We start from the raw sequence: 15,047 nt of genomic DNA, 5'->3' as shown, positions 1-15,047 counted from the left end.
CTCCCTAGAGACCTACTGAGAGGCTGCATGTGTGTGCTATCTGCCAACATAGTCCTAAAACACAGGAGAATGCAGAACATACTGGTATTACAGCACAATGTATACAGCCCAACTGTGACGGTGAGGCCATCCCTCCCATTAAACTGTATTCTGTTGCTCATCCAGTATGACACTGAAAAACTCTTGGTTGATCCGTGTAGTTGGTGCTGCCCTCTCAAAGTGACATGACACAGCACATTTCACTCACCCACGTAAACACAGTTTCATAACAGTGTACCTCATTGTCAGATTCACACATACTCTTTATATATATATATATATATATATATATATATATATATAGTCTGAGAACACTCTTATACTTAGGAGAGATGTTCAAGGAGGACAGAGATGTTGCTGCTCTAGAAAGAGTTCAAAGAAGAGCAACCAGAATTATCCCGGGTTTAAAAGGCATGTCGTATGCAGACAGCCTAAAAGAATTGAATCTATTCAGTCTTGAACAAAGGAGTCACCCTGGACCCCTGCCTCTCTTATTCCCAGCACATCTCCACTCTGGCACGCACTTGCCGATTCTTCCTGAGCAACATACGAAGAATCCGACCCTTCCTCACCAACTACACTACCCAGCTCCTGGTCCAGGCCTTGGTACTCTCCCGCCTAGACTACTGCAACTCCCTCCTGGCAGGCCTCCCTGCGTCTGCCACCCGTCCGCTCCAGCTCATACAGAACTCTGCTGCCCACCTGGTGTTCTCTCTGCCTCGCTTCGCCCACGCTACTCCACTACTCCGCTCGCTCCACTGGCTCCCGATCACCGCTCGCATCCAGTTCAAGACTCTTGTACTAGCCTACAGATGCCTTGACCAGACTGCACCCAGCTTCCTCCAGACCCTCATCTCTCCCTACACCCCCACTCGACCTCTCCGCTCCGCTTGCACTAGAAGACTGGCTCTGCCTCCGCTACGCTCCCCTGCCTCCAGAGCCCGCTCCTTCTCCACCCTTGCTCCGCAGTGGTGGAATTACCTTCCTACAGATGTCAGGACTGCCCAGTCCCTGACCACATTCCGGCGCCTCCTCAAGACTCACCTCTTCAAACAGCACTTGTAGAACTCCTCTGTTTGTATCCTGGGACACTATCACCCTTCATTTAAATGTGCTTTATTTTGCTCTTATCTGCCCCCTATTTTACTGCATTTAATCCTGTACTTCAGAATACTGTAATCTGCCAAGTGTTTAACCTGTAGTATTTTGTATTTAATCATATCCTGATGTAACTATCACTATTTAATCATTTCCTGATGTAACTATCACTATTATCTGCTGTATTATTGAATTGTGGTTTGTCACACTTGAAAAAAAGTTATTGTATTTCTTGCTCTTATTGTATTACTTGTATTGTAACACTTGAAATGTATTTGCTTACGATTGTAAGTCACCCTGGATAAGGGTGTCTGCTAAGAAATAAATCATAATAAATAATAATAATATGCGGCGATCTGATTCAAACATTCAAAATCCTAAATGGTATAGACAATGTCGACCCAGGGGACTTTTTTGACCTGAAAAAAGAAACAAGGACCAGGGATCACAAATGGAGATTAGATAAAGGGGAATTCAGAACAGAAAATAGGAGGCACCTTTTTACACAGAGAATTGTGAGGGTCTGGAACCAACTCCCCAGTAATGTTGTTGAAGCTGACACCCTGGGATCCTTCAAGAAGCTGCTTGATGAGATTCTGGGATCAATAAGCTACTAACAACCAAACGAGCAAGATGGGCTGAATGGCCTCCTCTCCTTTGTAAACTTTCTTATGTTCTTATGTTCTTATGTTTTAAACTCCTGTAGTGGTTTTGTTCGTGCACTGGGCAGGCTATATGTCCAGACAACTTTTTAATGTTCAAGAAAATCACACAGACTCATTTCATTTGAAGTTTTAACGAATCAGAGCATTATTTGTACCCTTTCAATTTATTAAATGCTTAAAAATGTGATTGGTTGGTTGCGCAGACCACCGTAAATCCCAAGTAATAAGGTGGGTGATCCAGTGCCTTTACAGGTTTAATAGCAGTGGTACTTCAATACAGTAATACAGATATAGTTATCATATGCTTAGCCCTTAACAGAAACATAGAATAAAAGTAAACAGCAACTGTTTTTCCTGCCTGACGTCACAAATGCATTTACTGTCCCGGATGTACATTATTTGCTCAAAATACTTACCTGTGGAACAGGAAACCTGTACCTAATAAAACGTTACTGTATGTATTAAACTGTACGCATTAATCACAAAAGACTTGCCTGTAGAACATGACAACTGTAAGTATTAAACGGTATATACGTTGTAAACAAGTCTGTTTTTCCCCATTAAAACCTCTGTTGTCTGGCAGGGACATGCCTCCTCAATACGTTGTGTGTTTGTGTATTTCTACCCAGGGCAGAGTCTGGTACACTCTGGTACGGACACGTCCTCTCAGATTTCCGTCACGTCCTCCGGCTCTATGACTTCTTTCTGGCCTCCCACCCTCTAATGGCCATTTACTTTGCTGCAGTGGTATGAATCCATGTCCTTACTACAGTACAGTCTCTTCTCCTTTACTCTGCTCCCTGTGTGTATAACGCGTGGTGGTTCCATTGTTTCGCCCCCTTCTCTTTAGATCATTTTGCACAGAGAGAAGGAGGTGAAGCCCTGTGATTGTGACATGCCCAGCGTCCACCAGCTTCTCTCCCAGATCCCACAGAATCTCCCTTACGAAGAGCTTATCTCCAGAGCAGAGGAGCTGCTCAACCACTACCCTCCAACCCTGCTGGACAAGACAGCAGCTATCCAGCCCCGCAAGAGGTGACCGATGAAACAAACCACTGGGCATGAGTGGGTCACACAGTGCACGGCACACTGGTGTGTCTAAAATAGAGAATATGTGATGATTCCATGTGGGTGACTGTAGCAGGGCGATCGCCCTGCATGTGTGTTTTTAGTGTTGGTATAATTTGTATGGGGAAATGGGTTTATTGTGTGTTGTTTTGGAGTTGATTTGTTTAATTGAATTATTGTTTTACAGACGGGTGCTCGATTGAGACTTGCTGCCTGCTAGGCTTGGTTGAGGGGAAGGGCAGCAAGTGATTGGCTGTGCTGGACCTCAATCAGCAGGTGGGCAGGTCTTGACTGAGTGTCCGTCAGTTCAAAAGCATCCACGGGAGATGGTTCGAGGAGACTGTAACGCCATGCCAGAGGGGAGCTGCGCATACTCGGGAGGAGAGGGTCCGCTCTGCAGGAACGACAGCTACGCAACCCTGAGACTGCAAGCGGTGCTTGTGAAGGCAATGCCCAGCCAAGGCCGTATGAAGCAGCACGAGTTGTTGTATGAATACCGGCTCATGAGTAGGTTAGTTAGGGGATAGTGATCCCATGTGATGTATAGCGAGGGTTACATAGTGTAGCCGGTTCCTGGAGCGGGACGCCTCATTTTAAGGCTAGCGCTCGCCCTCTGGGACACCTTTTATTTGTAGTTTTTGTACTGTGTTTTATTTTGCCTTTTGTACAGCTTGCTGTATGTGTCCTCTGTGCGTTACCATGGCTGGTAACGTCACATGACCACCTTTACTTTCATTTCTGTTTGTGTTAATAAATCCTGCGCGCCTGTGCCGGCGTTTTCAACAACACCACGTCTGTCTCTCTGTAGTTTGTAAACAGTGGCTATCCACGCAAGTGACGTAAGACCCGGTCACATATGGTGTCGGAAGGGGATTCCGCTGCATCCTGCCGAAGCAAGGCTAGATCGCTACAGAGAGACATGGAAGAGCAAGCCTCTGAAATTTTTTGGGGGGGACAAGGGCAGACCGCAGGTAACCCTCAGGGGCTACTGACGATGGATGGAGCCGCAAGATCCCGAACGTCAGTGAGGCTGAGGGAGGTCCGCCCCCGAGAGCTGCAGAAGGAGGAGTTCCAGTCCTGGAAGCTGGCGAGGTAGGAGCCGGAGAGACTGCCTGCCCGGAAGCCAGCGGGAGGAGCTGCCTGGCGAGCGTCAGCGAAGGAGGACCTGTCGTTCGTGGGAGATCATCTCAGAAGGAGGCAGGGCAATCCTCCGGAGAGGAGCCCCATGAAGGGACACTGAGTTTAGGGGGTAAGCGGGGTTGAATGGGCGCCCCCTCATAGAAGCCCAGGGGTGAGAATAAGTGTTGGTGATAAGTTGTAAATTAATTATTGGTAAATGTTAGTTGATTATTGGTAAATGATTTATGATATGAATGATAGTTATTGGTAATGTGAAATGATTATTGTAGTGATAATTAGTAATTATAGGAATGATAAATTAAGGTTAAATGATAATAGTTAAATAGTGATAATAATGATGATAAATTATAATGATAATAGTAAACTAGTGATGTGTATGGTGAAGGTAATAGTAATAAGGATTATGGTTAAATTTATAGTAATACTTGTGGTGATGGGAATATTGATAAATGATAATGATGGTAAATAATAGTGAATGATAAAGTATAGTTATAATTGTGATGATTAACATTGGAGCCAGTTAGCTGTCTGGTGGCTGGCTGGGCTCAAATGTTCCCTCCCACCCGCCCATATGTGTTAGAATAGTATATTTAAAAAAAAAAAAAAAAAAAAAAAATTGGGGTGAAGGGGGAGTAGATATACAGAGTAATTTTTTTTGTTTTTGTTTAGACTGTGTGGGTTTTGTAAGATGTCTGTTAATGTATATGTAATGATAGTGATAGTAAATAGTGTGTTTTTAGTGTTGGTATAATTTGTATGGGGGAATGGGTTTATTGTGTGTTGTTTTGGAGTTGATTTGTTTAATTGAATTATTGTTTTACAGACGGGTGCTCGATTGAGACTTGCTGCCTGCTAGGCTTGGTTGAGGGGAAGGGCAGCAAGTGATTGGCTGTGCTGGACCTCAATCAGCAGGTGGGCAGGTCTTGATCGAGTGTCTGTCAGTTCAAAAGCATCTGCGGGAGATGGTTCGAGGAGACTATAACGCCATGCCAGAGGGGAGCTGCGCATACTCGGGAGGAGAGGGTCCGCTCTGCAGGAACGACAGCTACGCAACCCTGAGACTGCAAGCGGTGCTTGTGAAGGCAATGCCCAGCCAAGGCCGTATGAAGCAGCACGAGTCGTTGTATGAATACCGGCTCATGAGTAGGTTAGTTAGGGGATTGTGATCCCATGTGATGTATAGCGAGGGTTACATAGTGTAGCCGGTTCCTGGAGTGGGACGCCTCGTTTATAAGGCTAGCGCTCGCCCTCTGGGACACCTTTTATTTGTAGTTTTTGTACTGTGTTTTATTTTGCCTTTTGTACAGCTTGCTGTATGTGTCCTCTGTGCGTTACCATGGCTGGTAACGTCACATGACCACCTTTACTTTCATTTCTGTTTGTGTTAATAAATCCTGCGCGCCTGTGCCGGCGTTTCAAATCCACCTCCCAGTTGTCTCTCTGTAGTTTGTAAACAGCGGCTATCCACGCAAGTGACGTAAGACCCGGTCACAGTGACACACAAGTATTGTCAGGAAAGCCATAACCATGAAGGGACAAAGTCACATGTTAAAACATCATGTTTTCTACTCAAATTCAGTGCTTACTCCAACGACATTAGCTGGCAAGAAGATGCTTTGATTCAATTTGCCCATTGAAACTGAGCTGGGTAGATGTTCATGCACATTAAAGTTTGAGGACTGCAGCTAAAATAGTTCTCAAGTGCAAATGTGTAAACACTTGATGCAGAAAAGCCAAAGGTGTAATGACGCTGTAAGTAGATTACTGTGATGCCGTGCATTGGGCAAGCAGCATTCTTTCAGAGGAAGACGGGCCCTAGCAGCTGAACTGGTATAAAGGATAATCACAACACATAAAACAAAGCTATTAACCTGACACAGAATACAATCGTTTGTACACATGATGGTGTTTAGCCAGGAGGTGGTGCTGTTGAGTATTAAAAAAGAATCATTGCATACAAAATCCAGCTGGTCTTTTCTCCACTGGTGTTTAATAAATATATGGAATGGCTGTGACAGTCAGGCTTGCTAGTTTGGAGATTGATTTCGCACCGTAGCTGCGAAGCTGATGGTGCTGCGTGTGCATGTATATGATCTTCAGCAATTGAAATCTGTTGTGTAATAATCTGCATTTGTGTTTACAGTACTGCTCTCCCCTTTTGGGATAGCAACCTCAATTCCCCCCCCCCCAGCATCGTGAGGCTGTCTGCCCTCCCCAGCATCGTGAGGCTGCCTGCCCCCCCCCCCCCCCAGCATCGTGAGGCTGCCCCCCCAGCATCGTGAGGCTGCCTGCCCTCCCAGGATAGTGAGGCTGCCCCCCAGCATCGTGAGGCTGCCCCCCCCAGCATCGTGAGGCTGCCTGCCCACCCCAGCATCGTGAGGCTGCCTGCCCTCCCCAACATTGTGAGGCTGCCCCCCCCCAGCATCGTGAGGCTGCCTGCCCTCCCCAGCATAATGAGGCTACCCCCCAGCATCGTGAGGCTGCCTGCCCCCCCCAGCATCGTGAGACTGCCTGCCCCCCCAGCATCGTGAGGCTATCCCCCCCAGCATCGTGAGGCTGCCTGCCCCCCCCAGCATCGTGAGGCTGCCTGCCCTCCCCAGCATCGTGAGGCTGCCTCCCCCCCAGCATCGTGAGACTGCCTGCCCTCCCCAGCATCGTGAAGCTGCCTGCCCTCCCCAGCATCGTGAAGCTGCCTGCCCCCCCCAGCATCGTGAGGCTGCCTCCCCCCCAGCATCGTGAAGCTGCCTGCCCTCCCCAGCATCGTGAGGCTGCCTGCCCTCCCCAGCATCGTGAGGCTGCCTGCTCCCCCCAGCATCGTGAGGCTGCCTGCCCCCCCAGCATCGTGAGGCTGCCTGCCCCCCCCAGCATCGTGAGGCTGCCTGCCCCCCCCAGCATTGTGAGGCTGCCTGCCCCCCCAGCATCGTGAGACAGCCTGCCCCCCCCAGCATCGTGAGGCTTCCTGCCCCCCCCAGCATCGTGAGGCTGCCTGCCCCCCCCAGCATCGTGAGGCTGCCTGCCCTCCCCAGCATCGTGAGGCTGCCTCCCCCCCAGCATCGTGAAGCTGCCTGCCCTCCCCAGCATCGTGAGGCTGCCTGCCCTCCCCAGCATCGTGAGGCTGCCTGCCCCCCCCAGCATCGTGAGGCTGTCTGCCCCCCCAGCATCGTGAGGCTGCCTGCCCCCCCCAGCATCGTGAGGCTGCCTGCCCCCCCCAGCATTGTGAGGCTGCCTGCCCCCCCAGCATCGTGAGACTGCCTGCCCCCTCCAGCATCGTGAGGCTTCCTGCCCCCCCCCCCCAGCATCGTGAGGCTGCCTGCCCACCCCAGCATCGTGAGGCTGCCTGCCCTCAGCAGGGAGCCGGGGGCTGAGGAGCTCCAGCGCTCATTGTTCCTTTCAGAGGTGATGAAATCTAGCAAGCCTGGCACTTAGACCCTTTTCTATTATACAGTGCACTGCAGCCCAGGAATACTGACACAATGAGTAAATCTCTGTCATGTATGTGACTGAATCCTCCCCAGAAACACATATTTATGAACACATAGCTCATTGCTGCACAGATCTCAAGGATGACATATTGAAAATATATATACATTTATGAACACATAACTCATCGCTGCAGATCTCAAAAGGATGATATATTGAAAGGATATATACATTTACGAACACATAGCTCATCACTGCAGATCTCAAAAGGATGATATATTGAAAAATATATATATATATATATTTTAAAGGGAAGAAGGGTTAAATATCCATTTAACAAATGTAAAAGGTATAATGTGTCATTTTAGAATCCATTAGGGAATAAGACTGCTGTCCTATTGGATTTGAAATACTGCACACTTAAAGGATCTGGCAAATAGCAAAGGCAGCAATTCTATAGGCATTCTCCCATTTCCAAGGTCAGGTGGAGCACAGGTAACAGCAACAGGAAGACTCCTTGTTTACTGCTCTACCAAGGAGCTTCCATCCCACACCTGTTATAATATCATTTACATCCCACTACGCTCACACACACACACACACAGGCACACACATGCACACAAACACAAACACACATGCACACACAGGCACACACACACACACACAGGCACACACACACACACACAAACACACACACACAAACACTGACACACAAACACGCACACACACACACAGGAACACACACACACGCACACACACACACGCACACTGACACACACACACACACACACAGGCACACTGACACGCACTGACACATGCACAGGCACACTGACACACACACACACACACACACAGGCACACAAACACAAACACACGCACACTGACACACACACGCACACACAGGCACACTGACACACACAGGCACACGCACACATCACACACACATTGGCACACTGACACACACGCACACATAGGCACACTGACACACACTGACACACGCACACACAGACACACGCATACAGGCACACTGACACACACAACACACTGACACACACACACATGTTTGTTTGTAGTGTTTATGAGGACTTTGCATTGACTCTCATACACTCTATCTTAAAGTCCAGAGGAGGGGGTGGATCTACACAATAATACAGTAATGAAAGTCCATCCATCTATTATCTGTAACCATGCCACCATGCCACCCAGTAATGAAAGTTCAGGGCCTAAACAAAATACTACTGCATTTGTATGTTTGAAATACCTGGTTAAACATCACAGGGACTTAGCCTGTGTCCTCATAAGGTAGGTTTTGTCAGTTTCCTTCCTTGTAGGGACTTCTCTGATCCAGCAAGCAGTATAAACGAGCACACACAGAAAGATATTTATCTCATGAGGGCCTTGAATACCAGTCAGATACAAATTACTTGATAGCAGTCATCCTGCTAGCCCATAAGCCTGGCTGTTTTTTTCCATTTCAGTTTGTGCTGAATCAATGCGGGCTGTTCCCCACTGTGCCCCTCTGGTATTTCATACATGTGAGCCGTCCTGCACTTTCTGTGTGCTGCAATTCAGGAAGTAGCTCGTAGACACGAGGTCCAGGGCATGAAACCTCAAAGCAGGAGACACACCTAACGTAGAGGCAGCTCCCTGAAGAAATGCCTGGAATATTCATCTCATTAGAGGGAACTCTATAAGGTACGCACGTGGATGAGTGAAGTGCTTTAATTATTTAGAAATAGTCAAAGGGAAAGATTCATTAGAACATATTGATAAGATGAAAGCAATGTAAAGCATCTTATATTTTATATGATTAGTTAATGTGGTAATACATTGTGAAAGAGTTCAATTCTTACCTTGTGAGTTTATATATTATTTGTTCGTATTCTTCAGATGATTGGCTGGTCATAATCTCAAACACTACTTTACTCTTAAATTGTTTGAATTTATTTGTTTTAAATTCATCTATACACATTTACATGCATTTAAATTTACATTTACAGTGCATTTCCAATTTCTCTCCATCAGCGCTTTTAAAGTCATTATCTTCCAAATGTTTTTTTTTTTTTACTTGAACTGACCTACCACTGGAAGAGGCAACTTTTTCCTCTTTTTTTTAGAATACTAATGATGTCATTTGCAAAACAAGATAAAAATCAGTCATCAGTCAGAAGAGCAGCACATTTACACAGTGTGAGCCCTCTGAGGATGGGAGCTCTGAATTCTGAGCTCTCTATGATGAGGATGGGAGCTCTGAATTCTGAGCTCTCTATGATGAGGATGGGAGCTCTGAATTCTGAGCTCTCTGAGGGTGGGAGCTCTGAATTCTGAGCTCTCTCTGATGAGGGTGGGAACTCTGAATTCTGAGCTCTCTGAGGGTGGGAGCTCTGAATTCTGAGCTCTCTCTGATGAGGGTGGGAGCTCCGAATTCTGAGCTCTCTCTGATGAGGGTGGGAGCTTTGAATTCCGAGCCCTCTGAGGGTGGGAGCTCTGAATTCTGAGCTCTCTGAGGGTGGGAGCTCTGAATTCTGAGCTCTCTATGATGAGGGTGGGAGATCCGAATCCTGAGCTCTCTCTGATGAGGGTGGGAGCTCTGAATTCTGAGCTCTCTGAGGGTGGGAGCTCTGAATTCTGAGCTCTCTCTGGCGAGGGTGGGAGCTCTGAATTCTGAGCTCTCTCTGACGAGGGTGGGAGCTCTGAATTCTGAGCCCTTTGAGGGTGGGAGCTTTGAATTCTGAGCCCTCTGAGGGTGGGAGCTCTGAATTCTGAGCTCTCTGAGGGTGGGAGCTCTGAATTCTGAGCTCTCTCTGGCGAGGGTGGGAGCTCTGAATTCTGAGCTCTCTCTGACGAGGGTGGGAGCTCTGAATTCTGAGCCCTTTGAGGGTGGGAGCTTTGAATTCTGAGCCCTCTGAGGGTGGGAGCTCTGAGTTCTGAGCTCTCTCTGATGAGGGTGGGAGCTTCAAATTATGTTCAAAATTGAGAACATAAGAACATAAAAAAGTTTACAAACGAGAGGAGGCCATTTGGCCCATCTTTCTCGTTTGGTTGTTAGTAGCTCATTGATCACAGAATCTCATCAAGCAGCTTCTTGAAGGATCCCAGGGTGTCAGCTTCAACAACATTACTGGGGAGTTGGTTCCAGGCCCTCACAATTCTCTGTGTAAAAGAAGTGCCTCCTATTTTCTGTTCTGAATGCCCCTTTATCTAATCTCCATTTGTGACCCCTGGTCCTGGTTTCTTTTTTCATATCGAAACATTGGGCAGCTTGCTCTTTGATCTAATATATATTTGGTAATATAATTGGTTCCTGAAAGTCGCCTTGTAAGTCGAAGCACATGTTCCCATAAGCCGGGCTTACACTGCACGATTTTTGCTGATTGCTGACGAGCTGAGGAGTCGGCGACTAATTTCTTAAAATCTGGGACAAAAAGAGGTTGTCGGGGACACAATGGTCGATAAGTGTGAGAGGGTCTACGATGCCCCGATAATGGCTTCTGCGATCTCCTGACGCTCTTACGACATCCCGACAAATTTCTAACATGTCAGAAAACTTTAGTCCCCGACAAAGCAATTCGTGGAATGTGTGAGGGGCTACGGGCTGATTTCTTGACAAATGCTGCCAGTAGCCAATAGGACAAGCTAGCAACAATGGCGACGAAGAGAAAGGTTGTGCCCTGCAAGGTGTGGAGCCTCTAAATTGAGGAAAGGATGTTGGAGATGTGGCAGGAACACCCGTGTCTCTTTAACATAAGTGACATTTCCTATCATGATCGCTCATTGAAGGAACAAAGATGGAGGGAAATTGCTTTGGAACTTCAGGTATCGGTAAGTGTGAGTGGCGCTGAGTCTCCCGATTGCAAAAATCGTGCAGTGTAAGCCAGAGTTCAAAATGAATCTGCATCAAAGCAGTCTGTCAAATGAAAGTTAGATCTGCAAGGTATAATAATCCCTGAATTAATTAATGTATAATGTGAAATAATGTGATATCTTGTAACAATTGTAAGTCGCCCTGGATAAATAATAATACAAAATGTACACATAGTATTGCTATTTATTTTAAATATATACTTATGGTATATATATGGTATAACTGTTTTTTATTCCACATAAACCACTCGCCCCTGTCAGTGCTTGTGATTTACTGGGACATCCTCCTGCGGTGAACAAAAACTGTATACCACGAACGTATATCATTCCATATTTTTTCTCTCTCTTTCTTTCTCTCTCTCTCCATCCTCACCATCAGTTCATTCAAAGACTTTCAGAGGGCCAGGCTGCAGCAGTGCCAGGATGCGGTGCTCAGACGGCAGCTCCAGGAGAGACCCCCAGCTGAACTGACTGCCGTCGAGGATGCTGCAGCAACAGAAACCAGCCACCTGGTGAAAATTGCCTTATGGGGGATATTGGCAACACTAGGGGCAGCAGCGCTGGCTGTGGCTCAGACTGCTTTAGAATATGCGCCAGAGTTTTTACTCCAGCTCTTTTAACATGAAAATAAGGTGCCAAAACCAGGAAATGTGACTATGCATGTAAAACACACATCAGTAATCCTGCCCAAGCCAAAGCCAAAGCCAAGAACAAGAAAAGAAAGTAATAGAAAGTTGCACAAAAATGTTGAGCCGAATTGAAGAAGCAAGTAAAAGGGTGATTGTCAAATCACTGCTCACTGATTAAAGACTGTGCAAGGTAATGCTCTGCAATAAAGGCTTTTGAAAACACACAGATTAACTCACAGTTGTAGGTGGGGATGTCTCCACAAAGCAGCTTGTTGCATCAGATCCTTAGTCTGGCCATTGTCGACACCTTTTCTTTCTGAAGAGCTGCCTCTGATTTCTCCGTTTGTCTGGGGTGTCTACAGTACACTTTGGGAATTGCAGGAGACGGTGGTGTGCACGTTTCAGTGTATTGCTCTTTTTAGAGCTCTTGAGGTAAAGAGGGGAGAACCAGTCTGACACAGTTGTAGTATGGCTTGATGACTGTATCAGCAAATCCTCCCAGAATAGCTTTGACTTGAATATGTTGCTTCCTCAAATAAGGAATTCCAAGTTTGAGCAGGCAAGTATTATTAGAAATTGGATCTCCTACTTTAGGAAGCTTACCTAATACGAACACAATATCATAAAATAGATTTTCTGTACAATAATTATGTACATGTAAGCATTTCTTTTTTGGGGGGGCAATAATTGACTTGCAGTCTTGTTCCTTACTACTGCACAGAGTGGCAATTTACATCTAAAACTCAAAGTGCAGCACAATCCCTCCTGCCAGCTACATACTATATGCACAGTATATGTGTGTGCATTCATCTGTGTGTGTGTGTGAGTGTGTGTGTGTGTGTGTGTGTGTGTGTGTGTGTGTGTGTGTGTGTGTGTGTGTGTGTGTGTGTGTGTGTGTGTTTTGCTTGCTTTTTTTTTCTTTAGAGTTTATTACATTTAGAAATCTGACCTAAATGGTTTTAAATTTGTCTGTGGTGCCATGATGCTTCCAAATTCAGCTTTGGCAACTCAAAGCGTTAAGCATACAGCAGAATAGTCTTGAATAACCTACAATTCAATAATGCAAGAATTAGAAATTGTTTTCCTTGCATCAAGTACAATTGTTTGTATTTCACCTATATTCTTTTTTTTGTATAATAATGTTCTTTTAAAAGGTGCTGTGTTGCTGACACTGGAGGCAGCAGCTACAGTATGTAAAGCTCTCTGTTTTTGCCAGTGTGACCTTACACTGAGAGTACCACTCTCTTTGACAGTGTGACCCTACACTGAGAGTACCACTCTCTTTGACAGTGTGATCCTACACTGAGAGTACCACTCTCTTTGACAGTGTGATCCTACACTGAGAGTACCACTCTCTTTGACAGTGTGATCCTACACTGAGAGTACCACTCTCTTTGACAATGTGCCAATGTGACCTTACACTGAGAGTACCACTCTCTTTGACAGTGTGCCAATGTGACCCTACACTGAGAGTACCACTCTCTTTGACAGTGTGACCCTACACTGAGAGTACCACTCTCTTTGACAGTGTGACCCTACACTGAGAGTACCACTCTCTTTGACAGTGTGATCCTACACTGAGAGTACCACTCTCTTTGACAGTGTGACCCTACACTGAGAGTACCACTCTCTTTGACAGTGTGACCCTACACTGAGAGTACCACTCTCTTTGACAGTGTGACCCTACACTGAGAGTACCACTCTCTTTGACAGTGTGACCCTACACTGAGAGTACCACTCTCTTTGACAGTGTGACCCTACACTGAGAGTACCACTCTCTTTGACAGTGTGACCCTACACTGAGAGTACCACTCTCTTTGACAGTGTGACCCTACACTGAGAGTACCACTCTCTTTGACAGTGTGATCCTACACTGAGGGTACCACTCTCTTTGACAATGTGCCAATGTGACCCTACACTGAGAGTACCACTCTCTTTGACAGTGTGATCCTACACTGAGAGTACCACTCTCTTTGACAGTGTGATCCTACACTGAGAGTACCACTCTCTTTGACAGTGTGACCCTACACTGAGAGTACCACTCTCTTTGACAGTGTGACCCTACACTGAGAGTACCACTCTCTTTGACAGTGTGATCCTACACTGAGGGTACCACTCTCTTTGACAATGTGCCAATGTGACCCTACACTGAGAGTACCACTCTCTTTGACAGTGTGACCCTACACTGAGAGTACCACTCTCTTTGACAGTGTGACCCTACACTGAGAGTACCACTCTCTTTGACAGTGTGACCCTACACTGAGAGTACCACTCTCTTTGACAGTGTGACCCTACACTGAGAGTACCACTCTCTTTGACAGTGTGATCCTACACTGAGAGTACCACTCTCTTTGACAGTGTGCCAATGTGACCCTACACTGAGAGTACCACTCTCTTTGACAGTGTGACCCTACACTGAGAGTACCACTCTCTTTGACAGTGTGACCCTACACTGAGAGTACCACTCTCTTTGACAGTGTGATCCTACACTGAGAGTACCACTCTCTTTGACAGTGTGACCCTACACTGAGAGTACCACTCTCTTTGACAGTGTGATCCTACACTGAGAGTACCACTCTCTTTGACAGTGTGCCAATGTGACCCTACACTGAGAGTACCACTCTCTTTGACAGTGTGACCCTACACTGAGAGTACCACTCTCTTTGACAGTGTGATCCTACACTGAGAGTACCACTCTCTTTGACAGTGTGACCCTACACTGAGAGTACCACTCTCTTTGACAGTGTGACCCTACACTGAGAGTACCACTCTCTTTGACAATGTGCCAATGTGACCTTACACTGAGGGTACCACTCTCTTTTGGGGAGAGAGGGTTTTTTCCCTCTATATTCACACCTGGTCCTCGAGATACTGCTTGCTTGTTGGTGTGCATTCAAAGATGAAGTGCTTCTGTCTGACAATCCACAGAACTAACAGCTCCTCCTTTGCTGCATCCTGTTGACAATGTAAGTGTTCTATGGAAGCACTTACAGGTGTCAGCTGTTCATGCTCATTATTAAAAGGCCAGGGTAAAAGGTTTCCAGCCTGTGGGGTCATAAAGCTCTGGGATTGTAGATCCTCCCTGCAATGGTTCATGTAGTGCACACTGCTGGACTGATAGGCA

This window comes from Acipenser ruthenus, chromosome 4, assembly GCF_902713425.1.
Source record: "Acipenser ruthenus chromosome 4, fAciRut3.2 maternal haplotype, whole genome shotgun sequence".
In the NCBI taxonomy this organism is placed as follows: Eukaryota; Metazoa; Chordata; class Actinopteri; order Acipenseriformes; family Acipenseridae; genus Acipenser; species Acipenser ruthenus.
This window is presented reverse-complemented; position numbering follows the sequence as displayed.